We start from the raw sequence: 23,695 nt of genomic DNA on the forward strand, positions 1-23,695 counted from the left end.
GGGCAGAGCTGGAAATTGAAAACATGATCCTAACTCTCTCACATCACTGAAGTGTAAATTACCTAGAGTTTAACAGAGTTAAAGAGTTATGCAGCTCAGAACTTCTTGGTGGCCAAACATTTTAACTCCAATTCCCCGTTTGTACGTGTTGGTCTTGTGCCAAGACAAGGCCACCTTATATCCTGTCTGGGTAGACTCCAAACTGATGGCATAAACATTCATTTCTCTTTCAGGGAAAAAAAATCCCTCTCCCCCCCCCCCACTCTGACCTTTTACCTCTTCTCACCTGCCTATCACTCCCTCTGGGTCCCCTACTCCTTCCTGTTCTCCTATGCTCCATGCTCCTCTCCTGTCAGATTCCTTCTTCTCCAGCCCTTGACCTCTCCCACCCACCTGGCTTCTCCTTCTCCTCCCCCTCCCCCCACCTTTTTATTCTGGCATCTTCCCCCTTCCTCCTCAGTCCTGAAGAAGGGTCTCTGCCTGAAATGTTGACTGCTTATTCACTTCCATTGATGCTGCCTAACCTGCTGAGTTCCTCCAGGACTTTGTGTGTGTTGCGTTGGAACAGGCTCTTTGGCCTAACTCACCTAAGCCAACCAAGATGCCTTTCAGAACAAGTCCCATTTGCCTGCATTTGGCCTATGCCTTTCTAAATCTTTCCCATCCATAAACTTGTCCAGATGTCTTATACAATGCAAACATTTATCCACCTCTCCCACTTCCTCAGGAAGCTCATTCCATAGACCCACCACCCCATGGGTCCTGTGGTGGTCCTGTTAAATATTTACCATCTCTCTTTTAACCGGTCCCTTCTGATTTTTGACTCCCCTACCTTGGGGGAAAAAAGGCTGTGACCAATCACCTTGTCAATGCCCCTCCTGATTGTTCCTAATCAAAATTTCCCGATGAGCTCCCGAGATTCCATCTGGATCTCATACTTAAAAACTCACAGGGAAAGAGAAAACCATCAAATGAAGCTACTATCTATGCCCAAGCTCAGGTTCAGTTCTGTAGGTTTTCATGTGAAAACAACTTCAACTTGGGCTGATATTTCACTGCAATGCTGGAAGTGATGTCATCTTTCAGATGGGAATAAATCAAGGTTTTATTTGTCCATTCATGTCAAAGACTGCTTGACTGATCTTCCACAAAATCAAGCAAGTTTCAATAACAGCTTGGCTAACATTCAAAATTATCAGACCTTTCAAACATAGCAACTGCTTAGTTCTTATTGAAGTTTGTGTGAAATTGCTGAGTGCAAGTTATCACCCTCTGTGTGAAAATCTTGCCCCTTGGGACCATTAAATCTTTACCATCTCACCTTAAACCTGTGCCCTCTACTTTTTGACTCCCCTACCCTGGGGAGAAAGGCCTTGACCATTCACTTTACTGATGATCCACCTTCCTTCTGCCTCAAATACTGAGGTTGTAAATTCCACATTCAACCCATTCTCTGGATGGTATCCCCATGAACACCTTAGATTTGATTAGCAACATCGTACCTTTCAGGCCATAATCTAGGGGGCACACCAAATGCCAGATGCTGGGAAATAGAAATGAGCCAACACTAACCTTGCAAAAATGCCTTGAACTTTAGATTCTCTTGTCTCTCCATAGAAACTGCCTGACCAAATATTTCCTGAATTTATTGCTCTTTTAAATACATAATTAAGGTTTGAAAATCTCAGCTTCAAACAAGAAATACCTCTGAAAGACTACAAAATAAAACTTTCCCATGCATCCCCAATTAACACCATAACAATAAATTTCAACCATAACACAGAGTTCGCTTTGTTTATGGGATTGCACTGCCTATTAGTATGAGATTGGTGAAAAAAGGTCAGAGGAAAAGGTAGAGAGAGAATGAACCAAGAAACCAAGTGACATTGATGTGAAAGGATAGTAGTGGATATGGTGTATATGGATTTTAATGAGGTGCTCAACAAGGTTCCCCATGATAGGCTCATTCAGAAAGTCAGGAGGCACAGGGGTAGTAGATGGAGCATATTCTGCCTGGAGGTCGGCAACTGGTAGTGTTCCGTAAGGACCTGTCCTGGGTCTGGTGCTTTGTGATTTTTATAAATGACTCGGATGAGAAAGTAGAAGGCTTGATTCGTAATTCTGCAGATGACACGTAGGTTGGTGGAGTTGTGGATAATGTACAAAGTTGTTGTTGGTTACAAAAGGGCATTTTTAGGATGTTGAGCTGGGATAAGAAGTGCCAATGGAGTTCAGTCTGGAAAAGTGTGAAGTGATTCACTTTGGAACGATGAATACAGGTTTAATAGCAGGATTCTTAGAGGTGTGGAGGAACTGAGAGGTCTCAGGGTCCCTGTCCATAGATCCTTCAAAGTTACAGCACAAAGTAACAGAGTGGTTTAGGTAGTCTTCATTAGTCAGGGGACTGAGTTTAACAACTGCAAGGTAATGTTGCAGCTCTGTAAAACTCTGGTTAGACCACTTGGAGTATTGAGTTCAGTTCTGGTCACGTTATAGGAAAAATGTAAAAGCTTTAGAGAGGATGCAGAGGAGATTTAACAGGATGATGCCAGAATTGGAAAGCAAATCTTATATGGTAGGATGAGTAAGTTCGGGCTTTTCTCTTTGAAGCGAAGAAGGTTGAGAGGTGACATGACAGGGGTGTACAAGATAAGAGGAATAGACAGGGTGGACAGTCACAGACTTTTCCCAGGTTGGAAATGGCTAACAAGGGGTTGTAACTTAAAGGCGTTTGGAGCATAGTATAGGGGTGGGGATGTCAGAGAGAGGTTTTTATTTTGTTTTATATATCTTTTTAAAACACAGAGTGGTAGGTGTGCGGAATGTGCTGCCAGGGGTGGTGGCACGTGCATTTAAGACATTTAAGAGACTCTTAGACACATGGACGAAAGAATAAAGAACTACATAGAAGAGTTAGATAGATTTTGGAGTAGGTTGAAGCGTCAGCACATCATGGGCCAGAGCCTGTATTAGGCTGTACTGTTCTATGTTTAAACAAGATAAAACATTGTACTTACATGAAAAATAGAGGTAATTAGGCATAAGCTAATGAGTGACTGATTTTTATTCATTGCTGTTTAGGTGTTGTTTGTGTGAGCAAATCTTGGTGCATTTCAGGGTTTTTAATTAACCTGGCTTTGCTAATCTGGAGAAAGTAACAACCAAAAGCCCAATAACTAATTAAATTCAAGCTCTGTATACACCACATTATTTCTGGAGTCTCAGTAAGTTGAAAAGATTTCTATAGCTGTCCTGTTAACAACACCTTAAACTTGGAAGATCTCCAACAGGTCACTAGCGTTCCTCAATTATGAACAAACGACCATGGAACCCGTCCCCAACGTCTCACCAGTGTAATAAACAAGTAATATAAACATGTTTTCCCTTCTTTGATACTGAAGTCCATTATGTAATAAATAGGATTTATAGTTTCCTTTATACAAAATAGAAATGGATTTTCCTGCATTTTTCAGTATACATGTACAAGTGTTCTACAAATATGCACTCAAGTACAAAGCATCGCTCTGAAGCGTAATAAACAGCCGAGGATTAGAACTCAGACAAGCAAATAAATCTTACAAAACAGCTGTGATACCGCACACAAGAACTCAAACTACATTTGCCAGAATTGTAGGGAATTGATTGCACCACTCCCTACGGTATATACACTTTATGATCCAAACCCTTTAGATGTAACCAGAGAAAGGAGGATAACCGACTTCCTCTCCCATCGTTAAGGCACCAGATCCATGTGCAATTGCCCAATAATATGCCTGATCAGAATTAAATCTCGGCCCTTCTACTCAAAATGTTCATTTCAGAATTGTTACTGTAGAAAATAAATTTAAAGCATTGTGCTGAGTCGGCCTAGGGGAGAAAAAATAAAAAGCCTTTAGATTCCGTTCCAGTTGCTCCTGTGCATCTGCTCAGCAGGTTGATAAACAAAGTCTGTGTGGGCAAGAGGAACTTGAGGCAGGGTGTGCTCCTTCCACCATTTACACAGTGTTTCTATGCATGAGTAAATGCATGGACCCAAGACTCACAGCTCCTTCCCAAGTGCATCCCCTCTACTCAAGAGCCAAATTAGTGAGGGTGTTGCATTTTTGAGAAGAATGCCTTTGAATAATTTCATCTGTCCACCTGGTAATCTTTTATCATGCTGCAGCTGGAAACCTGGTATCAGACATGCAAATACTGTGGCTTGCCCGACAGTTGAGTCAAGTTTATTGTCAAATGCACAAGTACAACGAAAAATTTAACTTACAGCAGCATGACAGGCACATAGCATCATGTAAGCAACGTTCACAAGAAAAACCAAGTTAAATAGGTTTTCTTTTTACAAGAGAAATGCAATTAGAACTAAGAAAATCGAAGTCCATTTAAGTGCAAAGTGATCAGCATGGTCATAGCTACTAAATTGTCGTGGGGATTCAAGAACCAACTGGTTGAAAGGGAGTAGCTGTTCTTGCACCTGGTTGACTGAGTATAATTAGATAGTTAATGCTGGGGCACTGCCTCTGGGAGAAGACACCGACGCTGGGATGCTTATTCTTTCAGTGGATTTAGAGGAGTTTGCATACAACTTTGGTGTCCTTCCAATGCCCTACAATGTCTTAGGTATATTGGGAGGACAGTTTCCTCTACTGCCTGAAAGACCATGCTTTGTGCCAGGTTTAGGTCTTGATCTTCAGACACACTTTCCTCTAGACACTAGAATACTACAGCACAGTACAGGCCCTTCAGCCCTCCATGTTGTGCCGACCCATATATTCCTTAAAAAAGTAGTACTAAACCCACACTACCCTGTAACCCTCTATTTTTCTTTCATCCATGTGCCTGTCCAAAAGGCTCTTAAATACCCCTAATGCTTTAGCCTCCACCACCATCCCTGGCAAGTCATTCCAGGCACCCACAACCCTCTGTGTAAAAAACTTACCCCTAAACTTTCCTCCCTTAACTTTGTACATATGCCCTCTGGTGTTTGCTATTTGTGCCCTGAGAAACAGGTACTGGCTATCCACCCTATCAATGCCTCTCATAATCTTGTAGACCTCTATCAAGTCCCCTCTCATCCTCCTACGCTCCAAAGAGGAAAGTCCCAGCTCTGCTAACCTTGCCTCATAAGACTTGTTTTCCAATGCAGGCAACATCCGTTTTACCTCAAATGGCCAAAAGCTATGCTTGTACAATGAAGAGCACAAAACATGTTTTGGTTTAAATCTTCACTAATACTTATCAGATCATTGCAGAATCCAGTCTGGTTCACTAATGCCCTTCAGAGGAGGAAATATTCCAACCTTGCCTGGTCAATACTACTCGGGACTCCAGATGTCCTATGTAGTTGACCCTCAAGTGCCCTCCAAAGAGGCCTGGTAAACTATTCAATTAGTATTTCCAATAGCTGCTATTGACCTTCAGCAATAAATTCAAACCAAAGTTCTTACAAATCATATCTTATGAACACTGATAAACTCCCACCACAATTCTTAGGTACATCGTCCTCACATATAGGACCACCCTACCAAAAAGGGCAGAAGATATGGGAGGGTGCAGTCCTTAAAAGTTCTCAACATCGATTCCAGGTGCTAAATGTTCTGCTATGGCAAGGACCACACCGATCCAATAATTGCATCTACCATACTCGCTCATCCGAATCAGTGTTCATTCACGTTTAACAAAACTTGAAATTGGCCCTGGGAACAAAGGAAACTGAGAACAGGGAAACAAGTACACTAAATTTCTCCTACATGCAGATCTTTCTTCACTTTATCATGTATCAACGAACACGAGAAAAGTATGCAGATGCTGGAAATCCAAAACAATGTACACCTAATGCTGGAGGAACTCAGCAGGCCAGGCAACATCTATGGAAAAAGAGTAAACAGTTGATGTTTCAGGCCCTTTTTCAGTTCCTGATGGTGCCTGGCCTGCTGAGTTCCTCCAGCATTTTGCATGTGTTGCTCACCATTTTTGAAGTCCGAGGATATCTCCTGATTCAAGGATCTGCCAGGAACAGGTTTTAAAAAAACTTAAACTACTTAAAATTTAAAAAAAGTTTGCCATCTCAGTGATAAACCAGTTTGTGTGATCACTTTGGGTCACGTGAGTGAAAAGCTGACTAAAAATGGGTTGCCTTGAAAAACGGTTTAAAAAAACTATTGGAATAAACCACCCGGGAACAGCAGTGCAGACACCTAGGAATGATATGGCCCCAACCTGGTGAAGCTTCGTTACAGGACATGCAATGCTCAGCCTCAGGAACACAGCTTTTTTCTATACATGCTGAAATCACAAAGGATCAAATTGGAGCTCTGTAGTCCAGCCAAGACTAGTGAAGAAAGACAACGGACAATTACACAGCCAGTGAGAGAAGTGACTAACGACATCCCTATTGTTAATGACCACAGGATCTGGCACATGTACACAATCTTTGATTTTTTACCCTGGTTCAGAGAAATGTCTTGTTTCTATATACATTATATGGTTATATACATGTATACAGTTAAATGACTATAAACTTGACTTGACAAAAGTAAAAGCATTTGCAATGTTCAGCCAGAAATGCCAAACAAATAGATCTGGGGCAGGATGGTAGCAGAGCGGTTAGTAAAGCAGGGTCTCCCAACCTTGGACACCTACCATTAACTGAGAGGTCAGTGGATAACCCCTGATGCAGAGGGTAAAAGATTAAGTGGTCATGAGTGTAACTGGACAGCGTGGAATCACCATGTTGTAGATTTAAATAAAAAGGGATTTTTTATTAACCTCAGGTGGGAGGTGGCTGTTTTTTTCCACGCTTTGTAACGCATCTGGTGGCATTCCTGTCTCTTTTTTTCCCCTCGCATTTTTGTCTTTTTTTTAAAATGAGGATGAGTTGCTAGCTCAACACTCAACCCATCACGGATGGAAAGCGTGCAAGGAGCTGGCCGGATTCGAACCCAGGACCACTCGCCTCGAAGTCCGGTGCAGATAACACTACATGTAAGATGTTCAAAAACCAGGTTGCTATCTCAAAGACAAAGTAACCAAAGTGCAAGTAACCATTAAAAATGGACTCTCTGGGGGAAATAAGGTTTAAAAACCTCTGGAATAAATTATCCATCTCAGTTTCCTCAAAAGAGTCCCACCATCAGAAAAGTCTCCAGACAAATTGATTCAGTCAAGGTGTTATTAAGCAGCTGGATACAGCAAAGGGATTCCCATTGTAGCACTGAAGGCCTGTACAGTTGAACCAGCTGTGCCTCTACCCAAGATGTTCCAATAGCTATAATACTGGTATTTGCCCAACGGGGAAACTTGCCTAGATATGTCATGTTCACAAAAGGACAAATCTTATCTAGCTACATGTCATCCAATCAGTCTGTTCACAGTCATCAGCAATGAGGTGGGTGCAGATGTCAATAATGACATTTAGTGGTATTTAGTGGGACGGAAGTTTATTTAGTGGTTCCACGGTTGTCAAGCCGAGGAGTGGTGGGGGGGAACAAGCTCCCACTACCTAAAAGTGCCCCTCACGGCATGCGTGAGGGTAAACTCTGATTTCAAACCTCTGCTGCCTTGCAGCCATACCCACTCATGGGAGAGGCTTTGGAAGTAAACCCGGAGGACAAATCTGGAGCTGGAGTCCCTAAGACAGTCCGACGTTGTCTTCAATCTCGTTCTGGCAACTCCTGCAACGACACCGGTACCAAGCTGTATCGGCCCTTGCCCTTCCCCTGGACAACATCGGTGGCATGGAGAGGGGAGACTTGCTGCTTGGACAACTGCCTGTCTTCCATATGACCTTGTCCAGGCCTGCACCCTGAACAGGACACTCCAGCGTCGCCTCACTGCAACGGCACAACACGGAAAGCAGCGGTCTACCCGCTACTCTACCAACAGACTGAAGCAAGACTTTCCAGGCACAGACCCATGGTCTCGCGAGGCTAACGGATGGGGGGAGGGGGAGAGAGTTACAGGTGAGGTTATGGTTTAGAGACAGGGATGTGGTGGGAAAATTAGAGGTCAGGCCAGAGTCTAAAGATCTGCACAGTGTTTGAAAGCCAGCAATGCAGACATTGGACATTTGCACAGCCGGCTGGGATATCTGACTGAATGTCAGGCTAGCGGACCAGGGTGGTCAATAGACAATAGACAATAGGTGCAGAAGTAGACCATTCGGCCCTTCAAGCCTGCACCGCCATTTTGAGATCATGGCTGATCAATTACTATCAATACCCGGTTCCTGCCTTGTCCCCATATCCCTTGATTCCCCTATCCATAAGATACATAAGGTGAAGGGCAGGTAGCCACCCCAAGGTCAGCAAATTGGAATTGTCGGCAAGTTCTGGAGTCAGAGTTCAATGTGGGCAGGTGGAGTGAAGTCTGCCCATCCCCTGGGCTCACAAGTCAGTGTGACTGGAGTTCAAGGCCTAGTTTGGTTACCGTCTCGTACTTGGGGTCAATGTCGAGGATCAAATCAGAAGTCCGGAAGTCGAGGCCCGTTGGCCAAAGCCCCAAGTCTGCAAATCTCTGCAAATTGATGCTCGATGTCTACAAGTCCAAGTCTGCCTGGAGAATGGATGCCAAAGAAGACTGCCTGTCCTGGAGTTAAAGGACTGTGTATGTGCATGGGGGGGTGGGGGTTTGGAAGGGAGGGAAGAACGGAACTTATATGCCATTCTGTGTTGTTCTGATGAGCATTGTGGGCATGTTATGCTGGCGCCAGAATGTGTGGCGACCCTTGCAGGCTGTTCTCTGCACACTCTCGAGTGTGTTGCTTGTTAACGCAATCGATGCACTTCACTGTACGTTTCAATATCACGTGATAAATTAACTTGAATCTTGATCACCAATCACATGCTCACCAATGCCTAGTTTGGGTTTTTGCCAGGGCCACTTGAATCCAAATCTCTTCACAGCCTTTGTCCAAACACAGAGCAAAGATCTGAACTCTACAGGTAAGGTGGGAGCGACTGTCCCTGACAGCGGGGTAGCATTTGGCCAAGTGTGGTATCAGCAAATCTGGGAAGAACTGAAGTCAAAATGAAAAGTAAAATGCTGCTGTGGTTAGTCATTCCTCAAGACAAAAATGACAGCTGAAATTGTTAGGTCAAACAGCTGAGGCCAGACCTCTGGAAAAACTTCCTCAAGGACATGTGTAAGCCCAACCTACTTCATCAATGACCCGTCAGCAGGTCTGAAGTAGCTTATTTACTTACAGCCCCTTAAGCCACTGGCATTTAGGGCAACAAAGAAGGTCCTTTAAAGATTCTTCATCGCCTTTCCGTAACAATTTTTTTTGACCACCAGTCAAAATCAATGACAACCCGAATCAAAGCCAAAGCTACATCCACACTAGACCGGATAATTTTGAAAACGTCGGTTTCGCGTAAAAACGACAGGTGTCCACACTAAGCGTTTTTAAAATTACCTCTATCCACATTAAAATGGATATTTGGGTGAACCTCCTCCTCCTGGGCATGCGCAGGACACAGAAAACAAGCGAAGAGGAAACGGTATACTTGATGCGCGTTGGTCCAGTTACAGACTATAAAAGCTTTAAAAAGAAATTGCCAAATGAAAGACTTGGTGCGCGTTTGTCCAGAAACATTTCCTACAGCCACAGTCTCTTCACCGATGAAAGGGACGACTGCTACAACTAAATGCAATAAGGCTTGTTACTGGGCAAAAGTGAAATTTGTTTGCCTTTACTTTTGCCATGTCTTTGTGTACTATTCTGTTGTATTTAACATGTGCAATAAAACGAGTTGCTGGGCAAAAGTGCCAATTGCATCTACTGAATTGCACAAGCAATACATTAACAAAGCACCTTGTTAAATGCATAGAACATGTCTTCATCAGTGTTCTTCTATTTCAATACAATGTTACATCTATTGTCAGATATTGATGTGGTGTTGGAGGTTGCGTTCAAGAAAACAATGAAATGCCGCGTTGCCGCCAACATATGTTCCGGCACGTCATGACAGCGGTTTTAAAAATAGCCGGTTACCCCGTACACACTACGCCGGATATTAGGCATTTTCAGATTTATTCACTCTGGAGAGGGTTTCTGAAAATCTCCATTTTCAGGGGAGGAAAACGCTGTTTCAGTGTGGACGGAGGGTCAAAACGAAGAGAAAAAGCTTTGGTTACGGATTTATCCAGTCTAGTGTGGACGTAGCCCAAGTCTAACCACTTACCCTTGACATTCCACGGCATTGTCAACCCCATGCCAACCCCCAATCAATATCAAGACTACATTAACCAGAAATTCACTATGACCAGCCACATAAATAATATGGCTATAAGGGCAAATCAAAGGCTAGATAATCTGCTGTGAATAAATCACAACTTGACAACCAAAAGCTTTGCCACTTTCAGCCAGGACAAGTCAGAAAAGTGATGGTATGAACTCCACTTGCTTGAACGAGAGCAGCATCAACTCCTCCCAAAAATCTCAGCAGCGCCTCGGATAAGGCAGTCAACTTGATTGACATCCCATCAACCGTTCTAAGGGTTCGTTCTCCCCGCTGTCAATGTACCTTGGCTGCAGCACGATCCAGTGTACTGCCTGTTCACCTATGCCACTCCAAAAGCACCTTGCGAAGACATGACTCCAACTCCAAAGATGACGAGGACAGTAGACACAGGGGAAAACAGCACATGCAGGTCCCTCTTCAAGTCACACACCACCCCAGACTGGAATTATCACCATTCCTTTATTGTTGCTGGAAATAAAACTCAGAACTCCCACCAACGACACTGAGGGAGTGCTGTCATGAAAGGTTGAGAAGCTGCCACTCTGAACCTACCACCTGTTTGTTAAACGCGTTGCTGTTGACTGAGCTGTAGCAATGGAAACATCAGCCACAATTTAAAACCTTACTGATCAAAATGGCTGCACATAGTCCCACAGCAGTTCCAATGAGATTCCACCTCGACAAGGTGTAATCAGGTTTTAGTGGGTGCAAGATTTTCAACCAAACAATCATTGGATGATATTTAAGATGCAGAAAATCCAATTATTTTGCATAATCAAGAGTTTACACGTTTAAATGTACTCCATCCACACATCACTAATAGTATTTGAATTTACGGAATTTTGTTAAAAATTGGATGGATGATCCAAGGATTCAGTGTGCATTCAGGAGACCCCAAGCGGAAGAGATGGATGGCTCAGCAATGGGAGGCAGAAAACACCAGTGCGCTTTTAAGAAACTCAAAACCTCTGGCTAAATAAAAGGGCAATTGGAATTTCCTGCCTAATGTACATACGTTTAGGGTGGCAGGGTGGAGGTACATCTTTATCAAAGGACGTGCAAGGAGCTCCTTCCCTCTGCTAGCCTGCAAGTCACCCTTGGGCAAGGTGTAGCACCTGCTTAGTCTCCCCCCCCCCCACCCCAACCCAATCAGGGCCATGTGAAGCCATGAGAGTAGGTGGTAGACGGCTGTAAAGTAGGTGATGCACGTCATGGTTATATCACTGCTGACATCAGGCAATGTCTAATAATGACTAAGGTCACCCGTCTTGTAAAGACATTGCCTAAGAGAAGGCAATGGCAAATCACTTCTGTAGAAAAATTCGCTGAGGACAATCATGGTCATGGAAAGACCACAAATCACCTACATCATACAACACAGCACATAACAACATACATTTGCATGTTGAAATGTTAATAGTGTTAGAACAAGATTACATAAACAATATGTCACTTATGTACTCAGCGCCAAACTGTGCTGACAGTGACTCACACAAGAAACAGCAGATGCTGGGATCTGAAACTTGGAGGGTCAAGCAACATCTATAGCAGCAAAGGGAACTGTCGACATTGAGTGGAAAGCCTCTATCAGGACTGAGAGGTAACCAGTGCAAAGAGTTGAGAAGAAGCAGTGAAATAGCCTCCCACCCACAACCAATTCAGCCCAGCGTTTAAATCGACTGGACACTGGGACATTCTTCGCTTCCTCCTCCAGTTGCCTCTGTCATGCCTCACCTCTGCATCCTCCTGCCTAGTCACACACCTCCACTGTTAACAATAACTGCTATTAATAAAGGTATTTAGTGGTTTTCTTTGTTTTGTATTTTGCCGCCAATAAGTCATCACTGGCATCACCAGCGCCGTCATAAACCAATCATATTACAACCCTCCCCTTTGTTTCTCTGCATCTCATTTCAAAGTTGAGAAACATTTATCCCATGGCTATGCAGTTGTTCTGGACATTACCGCCAAATGAAACAGCTTCCCAGCTGCCACCCAATCCTTCTAACTATCTCATTAGATCAACTCTCATGTTCTAAACTCCAGGGTACAGGACAATATTGCTCCAAATCTCCACTAAAAAACAACCTCCTCATCATAACTAATCCCATTCTAAGGCAAGTCATAAAAGATTCCAATGATCTCAGGAACATTAACACAATTTGACTCTAAACTAAATGAGATTATAGCAGAAGGCTGAATAGGTTTTTTTTAGCAATAGTTTAAGAATGAAAGAAGAGGGTTATTGAGTTACAAAGGTTGCCTTTTCCAATTCAGGAATAAATATTGGAAAATAGAAATTTTAAAAAACTATGCAAGCTGAAACTACATACAAAAACTATCCAAAGGGAGAAAATATAGAAGACTCATTAGAAAATTAAGACTTTCCATGCAAACATTTTACAAGCTTACATACAACACCATCTATTTCCAGCATTTGGGGTCCTAAACTGCAGATCGGTGTATCACTAACTTCACTTCCTCATAATATTCAAAGGGAAGAGGCCACTTTCAATCAGTAAGTAACCATCTTCCTATCTGCCACTGCGAGGCAAGTGATGAACAAAACGACCATGCCTCAGTCGGCACACCTGCAAGCTGGTCGGACCTGGTGACAATGATAGCAGCAGTCGCCATTTTGTTCAAGAAGTTATAAGCTCCAGGTAGCAGTGTGAGTGGAGACTCATTTGATCATCACAGATCAACTATTTTGACAAAGTGCCAGTGAATTTCTTCCCAGTGTCTAGCCAATATTTATCCCTCAACTAACATCACTGAAATAGATTAAAGTGCTATTATCACAATGCTGTCTGGAGTGGAGGGGGAAGGGGGTTTAAAGAGTTTATCACATAATAGTTGCCAAATATCACAAATTGCATAAATGACCTCACTATAAACCTACTTCAAAGACTGAAGCACTGCAGAGCATCACGAGATCACAAAATGCACTACATATAAATAAACAGGTCCTTTCAACTCTCGTTACACAGTGGGAGAGCACAACAGCAAAGCCTACTGCCACATTCTTCTAACTTAATGTAAAACAGATATTCAGGCTCAAATCAAAAAAAAATTAACGGGAGGCAACAGACACACATTGGCAAAGAAAATTTATACTTTAATAATTAATCTGGTTTAAGTTGGTGCTGGAGAATCTCAGCGATTTCTGGCTGGTGGCTAATGAAACAAGGAAAATAACTACGTAAATACTTCATCAACAACACACACAAAATGCTGGTGGAACACAGCAGGCCAGGCAGCATCTATAGGGAGAAGCGCTGTCGACGTTTCGGGCCGAGACCCTGGCCGAGGCTCCATCTTCCTCTCACCCCAACCCTTCCCTCTCCACTGACACTACCAGCCTCCCTCCCCCCTCTGATCCCATCTCTCATCTGTCCCGGGTCTTTACCATTCCCTCCGACCTTGAAATGAAGGGTCTCGGCCCGAAACGTCGACAGCGCTTCTCCCTATAGATGCTGCCTGGCCTGCTGTGTTCCACCAGCATTTTGTGTGTGTTGTTGTTTGAATTTCCAGCATCTGCAGATTTCCTCCTGTTTGCTAAATACTTCATCAGTCAATTTTTCTGGTAAATTATCATTGCAAACAATAGTCTGCAACTTCCCCCTGGACTTGGGCGCAATTTGATGTGCCAAAACTAAGACAAGGCAGCGGGCTCAATGCCAAGAGCAGGAAAGAACATTGATCGATTTAAGTGTCGAGCTGAATCAGAAAGTTCCGGGACAGGCTGAATCAAGGCAGTGGGTTCCAGAGCAAATCAAAGCGATTGAACCCAATGTTTGGACGACGATTTAAGCGCCAGGCCAGGTCAGGGTGTCGGGTCCTGAGGCAAGGAAGGGACAGGCTGGTTCAGCTCATTGCTCTGCTCAGAATGCTATTTGCTTGTGTTTATTCTTGGTATGATTTATTCCTTTTCTCTGCACACTGGGTGCTCAACATTCTTTTTTGTTAATGGGTTCTTTTGGGTTTTTGTTTTGGAGCTGCCTGTTAGGAAACTAATCTCAATAATGTGTAGATACTTCGATAATAAACGAACTTCGAACTTCTAACTTAATACAGTTAAAATTCTAAATAACAGTTCGCAATTGTGGAGAACTTAAACAGCAAAGGAGTGCTAAAGTTAAATGAAACTTTCACAGAAACGCATTTGGAGGACGACATCCAATTTCTCCCACTGTATTTAAAATTAGAAACTAAAACACGAGAAATGACAAAAAAAAAATTTTTAATAAAAAGTTATTGGCCAAAACAAAATGCAATCAGCAAAATCTACTCTGGGAACATTTTCTCTCAAAAGACTGAAGAGGCCAGCTCGGCATTCTGAACAATTGCGAAAAGATCTGAGTCAGTGGTTATGGGGGGAGCCACTTGTTGGAAAAAACAAAACAAAACCAGCAAAAATACAAGATCTAAGAATTTGGAGAGAATTTTCCCACACTGCAGCAAGAGTGTGGATGCACAGCAACATTCAGTGTTTTAAGGAAATAAATCACATCAACACTTTAGAGAAAGCTTGATTAAGACACAAGGAAGGTGGAAGTACAGTAAAAGAATTTGGAATAAGTGGGGAGGATGAGTTAATTGGAGGCGGTGACTTGAACACAGCAAGGACGGTGTTTCCAGTGACCAAGGAGAAAGAGCTGCAAGCTCTGAATTCCAGTTCAATACTCAGCAACAACTTTCACTTGCGTCTCCTGTAACTCAGCAGAATGGCCCAAGGTGCCTCACCTGAGCTTTAACAAATAATATGCAGAGGTAGAGTGGCAGGGATTAAGGGAGGTTACTCAAATCCTGGGCCTAGACAGCTGAAGACACAGTTGCCAATGAAAATTCTAGCAACAGGAGCCCAGAAGTGAGAAGTCGTACAGCGAAGGAAGGGGCAAAGCCACAGAGTTGTGTTTTTTTTCCAAAAATTCCAGCCTTGGCCACACCCCAGCCCTAGGCCTACCATTCTTCCTCCTCAAGTTTGAGAAGTATTTAAAAAGATAAGACCTATCCAATAGAAAGAACATTGCTGCCTGAAAAGTGAGTCCTGCCTTGTCTCACTGTATATATTGCAGGACAGGCAACTTCCTGGCCAATGAGATAATTCAAACAGCAAGCACAGACACGCTCCTGTCACACGCCCTGCCCACAAATCCATCCACTGTAAGCACTCTGTAAATCAGCTGAGCTGAACACTGTAAATTTCAAAGACAACTGGTAGGTTTCACGGTATGTAGCTCTGAAATTCATGTTTCGATCCACACAGCCTGACAGGAAGTACACAAGCACTGTCCTGCTGGCTGCTTTCTGAAACAAGTCACTAAAATCCACTCTAGAGAGATATTTAAATAGAGAAATCAATTTAGAGCCGATCACATACATTGTACCTGTATCAACTGACATTTCTTATCCCTGGTTACAAAAGTGCAAGCATTCAAACTAACTTAGACAGCAACATCCAATGTAACAATTATAAAAAGTTCGAAGATCAAAGTAGATTTATTATCAAAGTATGCATACTTTATACAACCTTGAGATTTGTCTCCTTACAAGCAGCCACAAAACAAGGAACCCATTAAAAACAAAGACCATCAGACACCCAACACGCAGAGAAATAAAAAAGTGCAAACAGTATTCAGAACTGAAGTTCACAAAGGTGAGTTCATGCTGTGATAGCTGCAGGTCACGGCCGGAGATGAGTAAACCTCGCAAAGCTGCATGCTGAAGTTCAGTGCAGAGTTGAGTGAGACTCGCGGAGCAGCGATTCAACCGGCCCCGACACCCTGGCCTTTTCAACCTGGCCCAGCACTTTAAAGCGTTCAAACCTACAGGTCACTCCTTGCTCTCAGACCCGGTCGATGCCCTTGGGGGTACTCTCAGGCCAGTGCCCTGCCACCTCAATTCCACACTACCTTAAAGTCACAAAGCAAATGATAAAAGCATTTCGCCCAGTACCTGTGAGTAACTGCACAATACACACACAGACAAAACTGAATTAAGTGGCTGGATTTTATGTTCAACTTCTTCTGCATCTGCTAATCTCAAAACAGACATCATAAGTGGCCTCACATCAGAACGCAACAGAAGCAGTACAGCATATAGAACCCAGATTCTGTTCTACCACAGCTGATTACACCTGGGGGAGGCACTTTCCCACTCGATCCCCATTTCCTCGCAGTGAATGTGAACCTCAGTCATGAATATACTCAGACTGAACCCCACGACTGTCTTTAGAAGTCCCAAATATTCACGATAATCTTAGTGAGTGACTGCTTTCCTCACTCACTACCACTCCTGAAAAGATGCCTACCCTCCCCCCCCCCCAACCAGGTAGAGGCTCTCAAGCTAAAGGAAATAACATCTCTTCTTTCATTCCTTCTCAGAGTTTTGCTCATCATGTGTGAAGTCATTTGGAGGCACAAGAGATGGCGTATTTTGCAATCGAGAGCAACAGGCAGCTGGAGGAGCTCAACAGGTCAAGTAGCACCTGTAGAGGGAAGGGAATGGCTGACATAGCCATCAAGACTCCATCTACATTGGGACTGAGTGTGAGGACCACCTAGCAATCAAGACTCCATCTACATTGGGACTGAGTGTGAGGACCACAAGAGAGCCCCTTATCACCCACCAGCCACTCTTCCACTACCTTTCCTGTGTCTATCTGCCCAACATCTCCCTTCCAACTTGTTTACACCCATCACCTGCCTCATTGACTATAGCTTCTCAGTCCTGATCTCAACCCAAAATGTCACCTATCCTTTTGCTTCTAAGGATGCCGTTTGACCACTGATTCCCTCCAATCGCTTGGAATTTATTGCCCATAAAGCCATATCCCATACAGGAGACAAAACCACAATGTTTGCTTTCAATGATGTCACTCACCCCACTATCGTTTGAATTATAAGCAAACAAAGTTAGTGCGGAATCTGGCACAGCCCTAGACACAGGGCTAGCGTCTTAATCACTATCCCCTAGCAGAGTCAAAACCCTAACTCAAAGTCCTCTGCTCCAACCTCAGCATCAGACTCTCCTCCTGTTCCAGCGAGTATCAGTATCGTTCACCCCCAAACTGCCACCCCCAATCCCCACACACCCCCGACACGCAAGCAAGCCCCACTTCGTTTCCCATCCCCCAGCACTAAGATCTGGGTCCTTAATCGCATTTCTCTATCTCCAAAACCCAGACCCAGTCCTAATCCTACCTACCAGTCTCAAACTCCAGTCCCAGCACCAGCCCCACCTACATACCTCCAGACAGCCCCACCTACACACCTCCAGCCCCAGGCCTACCGCTCTCCCTTGCCACCTCCTTACCTCACTCCCCTCCTCTAACCTGCCGATCCCCTCTCTGCACTTTCCTCCCGCCAGCGGACAGCAAACTACTCCCCCGGCCCCGGCTCACCTCACTTCGCCGCTCTCCGCCCGATGCGTCACCCTCCTCCTCCACCGTCTCCAAGCTCCCCTTCAGACGGGAAACATGACAACGGAAGCACCCACCTCCTGAGCGTGATTGACAAGGAAGCAAGCAATCAGTAACAAGCCGCCCCTCACTATGATTGACAGACGGGTTGAGCAGTGAACATCAGGATAGCGGCAAAATCTAACCAACCGGTGGAACACCTGTTTGATTGACATTCGAATTACCCAATCGCCATTACCTATGGTACTAAGGCGGAGCTATTATCGAATAGACTTGCACGATGGGTTTAACTGGCAACCGTGTCATCCATTCAAAAAGTGATGTCATTCATACAGTCTCAGCTGCGAATGAAAGTACCCAGTTATCATCAGTTCAGAGGTCGCTGAGGGACAACCAATTAGAGCGAAGAGTTTCGGCACATCTTCATGGCCTGGCCAATTGGCGTTGGAGTGAGTGAAAGCTCAAAACAACAAACCAAAGGGGCTGCTCTTTTGAAGCGGGAAAGTTGTTCTGTTTTATTGGTATCTGGTTAACTTAAGTTGGAGTTGGTTTATCATCGTCACGTGTACCGTGATGCAATGAAAATCTATTCCGATTCTCATTCCCCTTCCGATATGAAGGTCCACCCTCACGGTGGGGGAGCAACACCTTATATTCCGTCTGGGTAGCCTCCAACCTGATGCCATGAATATCGATTTCTCCTTCCGGTAAAAATAATCCCTCCCCCCTCCCTTCTTCCTCTATTCCCCACACTGGCCAGTTACATCTTCTCGACCCCCCCTGCCCCCTCTTCTCTTTCCCATGTGGCCCATTCTGCTCTGCGATCAGACTCCTTCCTCTCCAACCCTTTATCTTCCCTGCCAACGTGGCTTCACCGATCAGCTTCTGGCTAACCTCCTCCCCTCCTCTGTATTCTGGCGTTTTCCCCCTTCCTTTCCAGTCCTGAAGAAGGGTCTCGGCCCAAAACGTCAGTTCATTTCCAGAGACGCTGCCTGCCCTGCTGAGTTCCTTCAGCATTTTGTGTGGGTGTTGCTCTTGTCTTGCATACTGTTCATACAGATCAAATCATTCACAGTGCATTGAAGTACAACAACGTAAAAAGTTTACAGAATAAGGTGTAACAGCTACAGAGAAAGTGCAGTGTGGATAGACAATAAGGTGCAAGATCACGAGCAGGTAGATTGTGAGGTCGGGAGAAATGTTTGAGCTTGGAAGGAGGTGATTTCTGGCTTTTGCATCTTATTTCAGTGGAAGAACGAAGACAAGAAGGTCGAGGGAGTGTGGCAACAGTGATTATACCAGCGATTTACCATGTCAGTGAGAAGTACAGACAAGTTGGAATAATCAATAACCCTTATTTTCAGTGACGTTTTGAATAATGGAAGATGAACTAAAGAGAGGAGGCGAGTTAATGGATGTTTGTGTCATGGAAGAAAGGAAAGTGAAGAGGGTGTTGATTAGTGGAGTGGGGTAAGGCTGAAGAGGGTGTTGATTAGTGGAGGGGGGGAAGGCTGAAGAGGGTGTTGGATTAGTGGGGGGAGAGGGGTGAAGAAGGTATTGGTTTAGTGGTGGAGTGAGATGTATGAACAAAGTGTTGGATTTGTGGAGAGAGGGAGAGGGGTGAAGAGGATGGTTGGATAAATGGAGGGAAGTGAAGATGGTGTTAGATCGTTGGACGGAGGGAAGTGATAACGATGGTCGGAAGCATTGAGGGAGAGAATTGGGTTTGAAGGCTTAGGAACTTATTGGGGTGAGGCTAACAAGGGAAGTGGAGAGGGAGGTTATAGGGAGAAAGTGAAGTGGAGGGCGTACAAAGGTAAAAAGGAGAAAGCAAGCTGAAGAATGGGGCTTAAAGTGAGTAGATTGTCTGTCAGGATGATTTAGGGGGTTAAGGATCCTTAGATAGGGCTTAAGGGGGGTGAGACTGGGGAGGGGGCTGAGAAGGAAAGTCAGGCTTTGCAGTGACAAGGACCTCAAAGGAGGGGAGTGATTGCAGCTTAAATGAGCAAGGGCCTTAGAGGAAGGAAGGTGCGAAGCATTCCAAATAGTGTAATTGGTACCATGACAGGAAGGAAAGACAGCCGAACAAGGTAAAAGATGAAATTCTAACGATTTGAAGTTAACGTATTATCAAAGTCTGTGTACAGAATACAACTCTGAGATTTGTTCCCTCACCCCCGCCGCCCCGCCCCCACAGGCGGCCATGAAGCAGAGAAGCACCGTGGAACCTGTTCAAGAAAACATCAGACACCTAATGTGCAGTAAGAGAACAAATTGCACAAATGGCAAAAGGCGAGCAGACAACACATTGAACATCGAACGTCAAACCAGGAGCCCAGCAGGTATTCAGTTCAGAGTCGCACCGCTCGCCCGCTGCAGGCCGCAGGGCCAAGCGTTTTTTGCTGAGGCGCTCCAAACCGCATTGATTCCACCACCCCCCCCCCCCCCCCCACTCCATCAAACCACTCAGGAACAGCGAAAGAAAAAGAGTAACCGAAATCCGGGAACGCGTGGAACACGAACCCCAAAGTCCCCCAAAACAAGCTGTTGTGCCTTCCACAGCCGTTGCAACATCTTGTTTGCTAGTTTCCCTCCGTAGATATTTCCTGCAAAAACACTTCCTTGTATGAATTGATTCTAGCATCAACAATCATGGAGTCATATTGCACAAATTTGAACTCCTTGGCCCATCATATAAAAACCAGCAATCAAATACTTAGCTATACCAACACAGGAGATTCCGCACATGCTGGAAATCGTGAGTAACACACAAAATGCTGGAGAAGCTCGGCAAAATAAGGCAGCATCAATGGAGGGGAATAAACTGCTGATGTTTTGGGGCAGGGTCTCAAGCCAAAATATACTAACCCCATTCCCAAACAAATGGTCCATGGCCTTCAGTGGTGATTCAAGTGTTCATGAGAGTCTCTAGCTGCACTAACTACCAATGCTTTTCAGGTTCCAGACACCCTCTGGGCAAATATCTTCTCCAGATTCCCACTAAAACTCTTGCCCTCGCCCGAAACCCACGCGCTCTTTATCTTGGATAGTTCTGCAACCTACCATTTCTAAATGCACCTCATACCTCTGACAGGCCCCTTCAGCCTCCTGTATTCCAAAGAATATGAGTCCAGCCCATCAAATCCCTCTGCATAACTCAAACATCCTGGTGAATCTCTGAAATTCCACTGCGATCACATTCTGCTTATAAGGCGGCAACCTGGAATATCAACAGATGTGGCCTACGTCGATATTGTTTTACAACTTCCCTGCTCTGATAGTCTGTGCCCCAGTTAATGAAGGCAGGCATCCCATGTTCCTTGTTCACAACCTTATCTACCTATACTGCCACCTTCTGGGATGCTTGGATATGTACACAGGTCCCTACGCCTCCCTCGGGACCTACAATTCATTGTATATATCCTACACTTATTACCCCTGTTCCTTCTGTAAAGTGAGGCTTTACAGATAGTCTTGTGAATAATTGGTTTGGAAAGAGAAGAACTAACATTGGTTCCTGTGTTGGGTCCAGAAATAGCCATTACTCTGACCTCTTACATCTCACCTGCCTGTTACTTCCCTCTGGGTCCCCTCCTTCTTCCCTTTCTCCTATTGACCACTCTCCTCCCCTATCAGATCATTCCTTCTCCAGCCCTTTTCCCTTCCCACCCACCTGACTCCACCTATCACCTTCCAGCTAGCCTCCTACCCCCACAGGCATCTCCCCTCCTTTCACTCTCAGTCCTAAGGAAGGAGTCTCAGCCCAAAACGTTGGCTGTTCACTCTTCTCCATAGCTGCTGCCCGGCCTACTGAGCTCCCCCAGCGTTCCGTGTGTGTTGCTTTGGATTTCCAGCATCTGGACATTTCTTCATGTTTGTGATGATCTGCCTGAGGCATTGGTTGAAAACATGGTCAGAATTGTTTATAATGCCACTCCCTTTCACATCTGGTGTCCAAATTAGTCACTTTAAAGTTGTGGAATTATAAGGACATACTAACAGCGTAAAGCAGTGCATTCATTTGAGTCGAGTATTACGTTCCCCCAGGGGGTTGAATTCTGGGATTATAGGGCAGATTCCCTTAATGAAGAACACCTGGGTGTGACTTTGCTTAACATGGGAAGACCGATGTCCGGGCAGCCACCACATGGTCCTTGCCAGACTGGGGTCAGGGTCCAGTGATACAAGACGACTGGGGATCCTTCCTCTACCTTCATTGCCGTTGTGATGTGTCGTCACCTTCCGCCAGCTCCACCGTTGAGGTCTTGATTGGATCGCTCTTTGTCTGGAACCTTCCACTTGACCGTCCTCCAGGAGGACCACAACCTTGTCGTGGTTTGGAGGCTTGTGTGCCTCAATGACCCGGAGAGCTATGTTGGCTGGAGTCAGGGCTTTGTGCTTTGGCTCTTGGTAGGGTCACCCATGTCACACAGGTCAAAGGGTAGAGGCCAGACGAAGAGTGGTCCATTGGTCCTCCAGGTTTGGGGGTTCAGCTCTGGGCTAACAACCCTGACTGGTCAAACAAAACTGTTACAGAAGCAGCAACGAAAAGCCCTCCCCATCTGAGGACCCTGAACCACACCCTGGGCACAGTAGAGAAGATGGCCAAGAACAGACAGAGATAGAGGACCTTCATTGCTGCCCTAAACGCCAGTGGCATTTAGTAAGTAGTCCCTCTCTGCCGTACCACCTTGAGTGACCAGGAGCCAAGCACCTGATAGCTAAACTACAGAAACTTCACTCTCGGGACCTCAGCAACTCACGAGTCTCTCGACCAAGACAAGACGACGATCCTCGGAGAAGCCCGCTGAGTCCTCGCTGACCGTCAAGCACGCAAGAATGACGTTTGTTATCACTGCCTTATATACCGTGAAATTTTTTTGCTCTTAGGTGCGAAGACCTAAAATTACCATACATCACAAAATAAATATTACAAAAGAAGGAGTAATGAGGTCCGGGCTCCTGAACTGTTCAGAAATCTGATGACAGAGGGGAAGAAGCTGTTCCTGAATCATCGTGTGTGGCTCTTCATTTGCCTGGACCTCCACCCCAGTGGTGCTAATGTGATGAGAACATGTGCCGGGTGGTACCATCTTGGGGCACCGCCTCTTGAAGATGTCCTCCAGAGTGAGGAGGGTTATGCCTGTGACGTAGCTGCCTGAGTCCTGCACTCTCCAGTCCCCCCGTGATCCTGTGCATTCGAGCCTCCAACCATCCTCACCGTGGATGAGTCTCTGGTGACGTACCACGTCTCCTCAAACTCCGAGCGAAGCAGAGCCTTTGGCATGCCTGCTCCTTACAGGTGCGTGATTCAGGCTAAACATTTCAGCAGTGGATGGGTACAACACTGGTGTATGAAATACTGACCTAACTGTTGGAAAAGTGCCACATAAAAGACCATAATACATAGGAGTAGAATTAGGCCATTCAGCCAATTGGGGCTGCTCTGCTATTCAATCATAGAACATAGAATAGTACAGCACATTACAGGCCCTTCGGCCCACAATGTTGTGCCAACCCTTAAAACCTGCCTCCCATATACCCCCCCACCTTAAATTCCTCCATATACCTGTCTAGTAGTCTCTTAAACTTCACTAGTGTATCTGCCTCCACCACTGACTCAGGCAGTGCATTCCACGCACCAACCACTCTTTGAGTAAAAAACCTTCCTCTAATATCCCCCTTGAAATTCCCTCCACTTACCACTCATGGCTGATTAATTTACGTCTCAAGCCCGCCTTTGCTAACCAAGAACCCATCAGCCCCTGTTCTAAATATACCCAATGACTTGGCCTCCACAGCTGACTGTAGAAAGTGCCAGCAGGAGGAGCTAATTAAAAACTTCAAGGCTTTCTTGACCATCAGTGCTTTCAGGAAGACACCTGCTTGTTATGTCTTGATGCAAGTCGCTGTAGATTGCACAGGGACCGCGTCAGTGGAGAAAACCCAAGGGCAACGTTGCTGCAGCCGGAGACCCCGCAACTATCCAGTCGCATGTTGGCAGCGCAGCTCTGCTCCGTTTCTCTCATTC

At 45.0% G+C, this 23,695-nt stretch overlaps 1 protein-coding gene across 4 annotated transcripts in view; it reads right to left on the minus strand.

The window, feature by feature from the left end:
• LOC140719311 (myocardin-related transcription factor A-like) overlaps nt 1-17,744 on the minus strand; it is a 222,208-nt gene extending 204,464 nt beyond the window's left edge. For 2 of the 4 annotated variants that reach the window (XM_073033853.1, XM_073033854.1), the window contains exon 1: nt 17,647-17,744. The gene's annotated coding sequence lies outside the window, so the exon portion shown is untranslated. The remainder of the gene's footprint in view (nt 1-17,646) is intronic. The other 2 variants (XM_073033855.1, XM_073033857.1) reach the window with 2 other exon arrangements.
• Between the last annotated feature and the right edge of the window lie 5,951 nt (nt 17,745-23,695).

The sequence above is a fragment of the Hemitrygon akajei genome, chromosome 31 (genome assembly GCF_048418815.1).
Source record: "Hemitrygon akajei chromosome 31, sHemAka1.3, whole genome shotgun sequence".
NCBI lineage: Eukaryota > Metazoa > Chordata > Chondrichthyes > Myliobatiformes > Dasyatidae > Hemitrygon > Hemitrygon akajei.